The following is a 10,303-nucleotide window of genomic DNA, read 5'->3' as shown; positions in this document are numbered from 1 at the left end:
TGCTTCCTTTTTGTTGGTATAAACTTTTGCTGAGTATTGTGAAAAATCGCTTGGAAGGTTCTCCACTGTTCTTCAACTGTTTCACCATAAAGTCTTTGCTCCCAGTCTACCTTAGCTAGTTCTTCTCTCATCCCATTGTAATCTCCTTTGTTTAAGCACAAAACACTAGTGTTTGATTTTACCTTCTCATCCTCCATTTGTATTTTAAATTCCACCATATTGTGATCGCTCCTTCCGAGAGGATCCCTAACTATGAGATCATTAATCAATCTTGTCTCATTACACAGGACCAGATCTAGGATCGCATGTTCCCTCGTAGGTTCCATTGCATACTGTTCTAGGAAACTATCGCAGATACATTCTATAAACTCTTCCTCAAGGCTGCCTTGACCGACCTGGTTAAACCAACCGACATGTAGATTAAAATCCCCCATGATAACTGCTGTACCACTTCTACATGCATCAGTTGTATATTTCCTGCCCCACCATAATGTGGCCTATAGACTACTCCTATCAGTGACTTTTTCGCGTTACTATTCCTGATTTCCACCAAAATGAATTCACCCTTATCCTCCATAGCACCGATGTCATGCCTTACTATTGCCCGGATGTCATCCTTAAATAACAGAACTACACCATCTCCCTTACCATCCACTCTGTCCTTCCGAATAGTTTGATACCCTTGGATATTTAAGTCCTAGTTGTGACCATCCTTTAACCATGTTTACGTAATAGCCACTAAATCATAGTCATTCACGATGATTCGCGCCATCAACTCATTTACCTTATTCCGAATACTATGAGCATTCAGGTAAAGTACCCTTTCGTTGGCTTTTATACTTCTGTTTTGAATCTTTTTTAAAAAAAATATATTTATTAAAGTTTTTTAACACAATTTTTCTCCCTTACACACAATAACCCCCCCCCCCCCCCCCCCCCCCCGGTAACAAAAAGAAAATGAGAAATCGCGCAGAGCAAGATATATACATGGCTTTGTACACTGGCCCTCACCCGTATGTGCCAGTTTCCCCAACCCTTCATGTTATCTCTTGCTCATCCACCCTCCCAGGCAGTCCCCCCTTTCCCCCCCCTCCCCCCCTCCCAGGACGTCCCCCCCCCCCCCCCCCCAAGGTTGCTGCTGCTGACCAACCTTCCTCTAACGCTCTGCGAGATAGTCTAGGAACGGTTGCCACCGCCTGTAGAACCCCTGCGCAGACCCTCTCAAGGCGAACTTAATCCTCTCCAACTTTATGAACCCAGCCATATCATCTATCCAGGCCGGGGGGCTTCGCCTCCTTCCACATTAGCAAGATCCTTCGCCGGGCTACTAGGGACGCAAAGGCCAGAATGCCGGCCTCTTTCGCCTCCTGCACTCCCGGTTCGTCCACTGCTCCAAATATTGCTAGCCCCCAGCCTGGCTTGACCCGGACTTCTGTTTTGAATCTTAACACCTCTATCAGTAACCTCTCCCAAGTTATTTTTCCTTTTAACTTTTCTCTTAATTTTCCTTATCGTTGAACCCATATCTTCATGTAATAACCTGCTGCTTCGCTTTCCATTCATGTTTTTACTTCCCGTTTTATTCCTTTTGGTATTACTGGGCCTATTCACTGAGCTCCCCTCAGTCACTGTACCCTGTACTGTGGCCCTTTTTGATTTTTGACTATGGCTTCTCTGTCTTACACTTTCCCCTTACTGCCTTCTGTTTCTGTCCCGTTTTACTTCCCTCCGACATCCTGCATTGGTGCCTATCCCCCTGCCACATTAATTTAAACCCTTCCCAACAGCACTCGCAAACCCCCCCCCCCCCCCCCCGGACATTGGTCAATGTCAATATGTTTGCTTGCTAGGCAAGCTTTCTGTAATGTCTACAGATTTCTTGATGATGGTGTTCTTCCTGGAATACAACTCCAGGTAGAGTTCCACCCATCTCTCCAGTTGTTTATTGCAGTCAGTGGCGACTTCCCCTGCCTTTGTTTTCAATGGAGCCATTTCCTTTGCTGATGGATCTGCTGGCTTTTTGATCACTACATACATGTCACTAACGCTCCCTGTGTCAAAGGGCATCTGGACATTCAGGTTCTCCTCTTTCCAGGACAACATGATGGGTAAAGTCAGGTATGAACAGGGAAACAACAAAATCCTTTGAGATCCGCAGTGGGGCTAAACAGGGTTGTGTTCTGGCACTGACACTCTTTGGCATTTTCTTCTCTTTGCTGCTGTCATATATAGCTTCAGGTCCTTCACAGAGGCTGTCCACTTACATACCATCATATATAGGTTCTCCTCTTTCCAGGACAACATGATGGGTAAAGTCAGGTATGAACAGGGAAACAACAAAATCCTTTGAGATCCGCAGTGGGGCTAAACAGGGTTGTGTTCTGGCACTGACACTCTTTGGCATTTTCTTCTCTTTGCTGCTGTCATATATAGCTTCAGGTCCTTCACAGAGGCTGTCCACTTACATACCAGAACTGACAGAAAGCTGTTCAACCTTGTTCGCCTGAGATCCAAGACAAAGGCATACTAAGTCTTCCTCAGAGAGTTGCTCTATGCTGACAATACAGCACTAATAAGCCATACCGAGGAACACCTTCAACAGCAAATGGACAGACTCTCTCTCACACCTGTAGAGAGTTTGATTGGACCATCAGAATCAGGAACACTAATATCATTGCCCAGGATGTGGCCAGGGGTCGTCCACTGCTCCAAATATTGCTAGCCCCCAGCCTGGCTTGACCCGGACTTCTGTTTTGAATCTTAACACCTCTATCAGTAACCTCTCCCAAGTTATTTTTCCTTTTAACTTTTCTCTTAATTTTCCTTATCGTTGAACCCATATCTTCATGTAATAACCTGCTGCTTCGCTTTCCATTCATGTTTTTACTTCCCGTTTTATTCCTTTTGGTATTACTGGGCCTATTCACTGAGCTCCCCTCAGTCACTGTACCCTGTACTGTGGCCCTTTTTGATTTTTGACTATGGCTTCTCTGTCTTACACTTTCCCCTTACTGCCTTCTGTTTCTGTCCCGTTTTACTTCCCTCCGACATCCTGCATTGGTGCCTATCCCCCTGCCACATTAATTTAAACCCTTCCCAACAGCACTCGCAAACCCCCCCCCCCCCCCCCCCCCCCGGACATTGGTCAATGTCAATATGTTTGCTTGCTAGGCAAGCTTTCTGTAATGTCTACAGATTTCTTGATGATGGTGTTCTTCCTGGAATACAACTCCAGGTAGAGTTCCACCCATCTCTCCAGTTGTTTATTGCAGTCAGTGGCGACTTCCCCTGCCTTTGTTTTCAATGGAGCCATTTCCTTTGCTGATGGATCTGCTGGCTTTTTGATCACTACATACATGTCACTAACGCTCCCTGTGTCAAAGGGCATCTGGACATTCAGGTTCTCCTCTTTCCAGGACAACATGATGGGTAAAGTCAGGTATGAACAGGGAAACAACAAAATCCTTTGAGATCCGCAGTGGGGCTAAACAGGGTTGTGTTCTGGCACTGACACTCTTTGGCATTTTCTTCTCTTTGCTGCTGTCATATATAGCTTCAGGTCCTTCACAGAGGCTGTCCACTTACATACCAGAACTGACAGAAAGCTGTTCAACCTTGTTCGCCTGAGATCCAAGACAAAGGCATACTAAGTCTTCCTCAGAGAGTTGCTCTATGCTGACAATACAGCACTAATAAGCCATACCGAGGAACACCTTCAACAGCAAATGGACAGACTCTCTCTCACACCTGTAGAGAGTTTGATTGGACCATCAGAATCAGGAACACTAATATCATTGCCCAGGATGTGGCCAAATTACCATCTCTTAGCATTAAATTCATAGGGTTTTACACCACAGAAAGAGGCCCTTTGGCCCATCGCGTCTGCCCCAGCCATCTATTCTAATCTCATTTTCCATAACTTGGTCCGTAGCCTTATGCTATGATGTTTCAAGTGCTCATCTAAATTCTTCTTCAATGTTGTGAGGGTTCCCGCCACCCTCTGGGTGAAAACATTTTTCCTCAAATTCCCTCTAAATGTCCTATACCTTAAATCTATACCCCCTGGTTATTGGCCCCTCTACAAAGGGGAAATGTTTCGTCCCATCTACCCTATCGATGTCCCTCATAATTTTGTACACCTTCATCATGTCCCCCCTCAGCCTTCTCTGTTCTGCACCATTGTTACGACCCCCTGTGCCTGGTGTGCAGTCAATTCCAGCCCCACATGACCCAGAGTCAGAACACAATTGAAATTAATAAATAATTATTCGAACAACACCCAAAGTCTTTTGCCCTGATCTGCCCAATAACTACAGTCGCGAGGTTTGTAAATTTAAACACTTAATTTATGAAGAACAATAAATATAATTAAATATGCAGTAAATACAACAGGTTAGCTATTATCTAATTCCTAACCTACACTCTAACATGCCCCCCACCCTGTAAACACCCACACAAGACAGAACAAACACAAAGGGGAGAAGAGGGTTGTAAAAAATAAGTAAAAGGGATAAAAGTCTTTGTTTTGGATGATTGTTTTCTGGCACACCTTTCTTCAGTCAGGCTTTCAGTTGAGGTTTCTGTTTCCTGTCTGTACTGGTTTTCACTGTAGATTAATTCAGGTCTCTGCGGTTTCAAAAATACAGCAGCTATACAGCTTCTCTGGAGAAGAACAAGAGCGAAAGAGAGAACAAGTTCCTTCCTCTGATTGTCCAGGACTCCAACTGCTTCCCCTTGCTCTCTGAAAATCACCCCACTCAGGCAGGACCCAACCACTACCTCTTACCGGGCAGAGTACGGCCTTTTGGCTAATTCATCGGCCACCAACCAACCAATCGAACTGAGTCCCACTGATCTCTCGGTGCCGAAACATCTGGCCCCGCTATCTGAAAGCTAGCACAGTGTTCTCTTTTGTAACTTTTGAATTCCACCCTTCCGCTGCTTGACGGAAAAGTCCATGGATCCAAACGGCAAAACCAGATGAAGAAAGGAGGGGAAGGAATCAGCAGGAAGAGCCTTTCCACCCTTTCTAGTGCAATTACATCCTTCCTATAGTGTGGACAACCTGAACTCTATCAAGTACTCTAGCTGGGGCCTAACAAACATTTTATGTAGCTCCATCATAACCTCCCTGCTCTTATATTCTATGCCTCGGCTAATGAACGATTGACAATGTGACATTAGAGGTTGTTGATAGTTTCACATACCTGGCTCTGCAATCACCAACAATCTGTCACTTGATGCTGAAATTAAAACATGCATCACAGGGCAGGATGGTGGCACAGTGGTTAGCACTGCTGCCTCACCGTGTCAGGGACCCGGGTTCAATTCTGACCTCGGGTGATTGTCTGTGTGGAGTTTACACATTCTCGCTGTCTCTGTGTGGGTATCTTCCGGGTGCTTTGGTTCCCTCCGACAGTCCAAAGTTGTGCAGGTTAGGTGGATTTACCATGCTAAATTGCCCCTTAGTTTCCAAAGGTTGGGTGGAGTTGCGGGGATGGGACAGGGGAGTCGGTGAGACTCAATGGGTCGAATGACCTCCTTCGGTACTGTAGAGATTCTATGATCACAAAAGCTGCAGTTCTTTCTAAGCTGGGTAAGAGAGTGTGGCACAGCAGCAACCTGACTGGGAACACCAAACTGCGAGACTACCAAGCCTCATAGTCCTCCTCTGCAGTAGTGAGACCTGGACAACATATGCTTGGTATCTCTTGGCAGAACAAGGTCACTAACGCAGAGGTCCTGGAGCATGCAAATTCTATCAGCACACACTCATTGTTAAGCAAATGAGGTATGCACCTGACTTGGCTGAGTTCATCAGATAAACGTCCATTCAGCAAACTGAAACCTGGCAAAGCTGCAGAGAAGGACCAAATCTGCACTGAATTCTTGTTAGCACCTTGGTCCTGTAGAAAATGGTTCTCCTTATTCCTGACCAGAACCCTCCAGGAGAAGCAGTGCCAAAAATTGGGCGGATAGCTAAGATCAATGCAGTCCCCTAACCCAGCAAGGGCCCTAAAGAAGCTTCCAGTTAGAGGTAAATTTCTCTTCTATCCATGTGTTATAAGCTGAAAGGGGGGATCATCTTGCACCGTATCCAACTGTAGTAATCCAGGGGACACAAAGCGGAAAGTTTAAACAGGTTTATTCTGAACTCAAAAGTAAAGCCTCATCTGCAGCTTACGACACTAGTTTCCCAGCCCAGGACTAACGGAACTCCCAGTCTGGGTCTGGACAGTATTTAAAGGGCTCGGTAATGAATCGCAGCTGGGCGAGCCTCTGCCCGTCACCATGGGAACTCATACTTCTCGAGCCCCAAGGGGAGGTCAATAAGTGATGCCCCCTGGTTATCGTGAGGATGATCACATTATCACACCAACCAACCGTGGAGGATACACTATCCTGAAACTAAGCAGCTCAGCACAGAAGACCCCACTACCCATAAGGGCAGCACGGTAGCACAAGTGACTAGCACTGTGGCTTCACAGCGCCAGGGTCCCAAGTTCGATTCTCTGCTGGGTCCCTGTCTGTGTGGGGTCTGCACGTTCTCCCCGTGTCAGCGTGGGTTTCCTCCGGGTGCTCCGCGGTTTCCTCCCACAGTCCTAAGACGTGCAGGTTAGGTAGATTGGCCATGATAAATTGCCCTTAGTGACCAAAAAGGTTAGGGGGAGTTACGGGATAGGGTGGAAGTGAGGGCTTATGTGGGTCGGTGCAGATTCAATAGGCCGAATGGCCTCCTTCTGCACTGTATGTTCTATATCGAAAATGGTTTTCAAAAGCAGTCATCGAGGTAGATGAATGTAGTTTTGAAAACTACATTCATCTACCTCGCTCTCACTGCAGCCTGTGTGGCACAAAGGCCTACTGGTTAAACTTTCTAGGGTCCTACCACCCTGGGTTGTTGATACCATCGCTTCTCTTCTTCAAAACAGACTATTTTGAGTCGATATGGGACCAAAGCCAGCAGATGGAAGAGGCAGCAAAGTGGCCTACCTCAAACAGCAATACTGGTCCCCACCCTGTTCAGCCTGTACAGAAATGACTGTCAGCCACATGCAGCCATAAGTTCATCTACCCAGATGACTTCTGCTGTGCTTACCAAACAAGAGATTCCAAGGACATTAACAGTGCTCTTAATGACGACCTTCATAAACTCTCTGACTACTAACAAAACTGGTGCCTCAAACCAAGTGCTGCCAAAACCGTATCATGCGTCTCTCACCTTGACAATGCAAGAAGTCACCAAAAACCTGACCTCTGCCTAAACGCCAGCTGCATCAAACACCACCCTACACCTATCTTAGTGTCATTTAGGACTGCAAACTGACCTTAAAGCCGCACCTCCAGAAAGTCTCAGCTAAACTGAAGACTCTCAATAATCTCATCAGCAAACCAGCAAGAAACTCTTGGGGAGCCAACACCAGACCTTTAAAAACCTCCTCTTTGGCTCTCTGTTATTCAGTAGATGAGTACTGTGCTTCTGTCTGAAAGAACCATGCGCACTGCAAACTGGTAGATGTCCAGCTGAACGAGACCATGAGGAACATCTCAGGGGTAATCCAGTCAATGAACACAAATTGGCTGCCTGTGTTCTGCAACATTGCGCCACCACAAATCCATCGTTAACACAGCACGATTGCTAGAAAGAGGGCACTAAAATATGGATCTGCCATTGGTAGAAGACATCACCAACCCACCCAGCAAATGCCTCATCTCAAGCCGGCCAATCTACCCAGATAGGCAGTTCTGCTATGTACCTGTGGAAGGTCTAGTGTCACAACACCAACAACACAGCCCAGAATCAACACTTGGGTTTTTTAAATATAAATTTAGAGTACCCAATTCATTTTTTCCAATTAAGGGGTAATTTAGCATGGTCAATTCATCTACCCTGCACATCTTTGGGTTATGGGGGTGAAACCCACGCAAACATGGGGAGAATGTGCAAACTCCACCCGGACAGTGACCCGGAGACAGGATCGAACCTGGGACCTCAGCGCCATGAGGCAGCAGGGCTAACCCACGGATCAACACTTGCTTGATGAACCCAAGTTGGAAATCCCAGGCTTCGACCTCCTGCATGGCAATTGGGTCAAACTGAACAGGTTTCCCACTGGAGTCAGACCATGTCGTAACAACGTCTTCCATTGGGGACACCGTGACTCATTCCTGTGCAACTGTGGTGAAGTGCAAACCATGGTGCGTATAATTGACAAGTGGTCTCACTGCCCTACACCAGGCTGACGAGGAGGCTGCCCACTGGCTGAAGAATCTCAGATTTGCCACCAAGCTGCTCATCAATTCACACAATAGTAGTGGTATCAGATGAATGACTGCCATATACATAAAGTCCTTCTATCTGGTGAACTGGCCACTGGATCACAATCCCCTGGGTGTTAACACCTCCACTATAAGGACACCTAGAAATGAGATATGAAGATGGTGGACACTGGCACTGGGAAACAATATTCTGAAGGCCATGACCTCTGGAGGCTGACTGTTAGGAAGGGCATTGGAAGAGGTGAGCAGAAATAAAAAGCTCAGCTGGCCGAGAAAAGGACCCAGAAGAAACATTGTCAGTGAATTCTGCACCTTCTCAGTCCATTGCCTGCCTCTGCAGCAAATGCGGCAGAGATTGCCAGGCCAGAGTGGGGCTCCTGAATCACAGCAGGCCATACTTCACATGAAGTTGACCAAGTCAGTGAAAACCATCGTTTTATGAGATGGAAGGCTGCCACACTTGTACAATCTATATACTACTTAGTTTTTGTCCATCCGGACTGTTGTCATGGTCAGTTTATGGGGTTTGTCTGTTGGTATGTTGATTTGGTGCGACTGCCAATGTTCGGTGGCGGTGGGATGATGGAGAAAAAAATGCAGGTAACAGAAGCTGGTTGGAGGATTGCTTCTGTGAGAGATGGGGTATGTCATGTGAGGGTACCTTTAAGAAATGGGTGTTTATAAATGGGTGTGTATATAAATATCTGTAGTGAGAGTACCTTTAAGAAATGGGTGTTTATTTGTGCAGTGATGACAGAGAGTGGGTGGAGCTGGGCTGTCTGTCAGCTTTTTACTTTCGCTTTAGGCTTTTTGCTGCACGGTGGGTTTGGTTTCATTTTAGTTTTGGAGAAGCTGCAATCACAGCAGGATGTGTGTGAATCTCTGCATGCTTATGAATGTCCATTTGCTGATTTCAACGTGGTGACTGTTCTCAGTAGTGAAGTTAAGCCTGATGTCTTTCTGTTAAAGGTTTTGTTTTAAGTTTTATGGATGTTAAAAGGAAAGCTTAAAGGATTACATAGTGTTGTAGTCTTTGGGGGTTGTATTTGAATTAATGGTTGCTAAGATGTTCACTGTATGTTTTAAAAAGGTTAACTTGAGTTCAAAGAATAAATATTGTTTTGCTTTAAAAAATACTTTTCCATTTCTGCTGTACCACACCTGTAGAGTGAGCCGTGTGCTCCCCATCCCACAATCTATTAAAAGTTGTGGGTCAGGTGAACTCCATGATAGACTTTGGGGTTTTCTAAACCCTGGCCCATAACAGGTAGCATCGGAGGGATAGAATGGCATGGGATGAGATTGGCATTTGATGGGTCACATGGCAGTGGTGGGTGAGGTGATGCAATTGGTTCTGTGGAAAAATGGCGTGGACAATTATTTGATGCAACTTATTATTCGGAGGCTATTCTTAATAATAATCTTTTAATAATCTTTATTGTCACAAGTAGGCTTACATTAACATTGCAATGAAGTTACTGTGAAAAGCCCCTAGTCGCCACATTCCGACGCCTGTTCGGGTACACAGAGGGAGAATCCAGAGTATCCAATTCCCCTAACAGCACGTCTTCCGGGAATTGTGGGAGGAAACCGGAGCACCCGGAGGAAACCCGCGCAGACACAGTGAGAACATGCAGATTCCATGCAGACAGTGACCCAAGCCGGGAATCAAACCTGGGACCCTGGAGCTGTGAAACAACAGTGCAAACCACTGTGCTACCGTGGTGCCCACAAGTGCTGGAATGAAGGTTATAGTTTTAAATGAAAATGCTTTTAAAAAAACTTAGACTCAAGGAAGGAGCAGTTATAATGTTGCTGCAAAATTTGAATCCTGAACAAGAACTTAAAAAAAAAGAGTACCCAATTATTTTTGCCAATTAAGGGGCAATTTAGTGTGACCAATCCACCTACCCTGCACATCTTTGGGTTGTGGGAGTGAGACCCACACAGATACGGGGAGAATGTGGAAACTCCACACGGATAGTGACCCGGGGGAACCTGGGGCCTTGGTGCTGTCAGGCAG

This window comes from Scyliorhinus torazame, chromosome 10, assembly GCF_047496885.1.
Source record: "Scyliorhinus torazame isolate Kashiwa2021f chromosome 10, sScyTor2.1, whole genome shotgun sequence".
Lineage (NCBI taxonomy): Eukaryota > Metazoa > Chordata > Chondrichthyes > Carcharhiniformes > Scyliorhinidae > Scyliorhinus > Scyliorhinus torazame.
Note: the sequence above shows the minus strand (reverse complement) of the source record.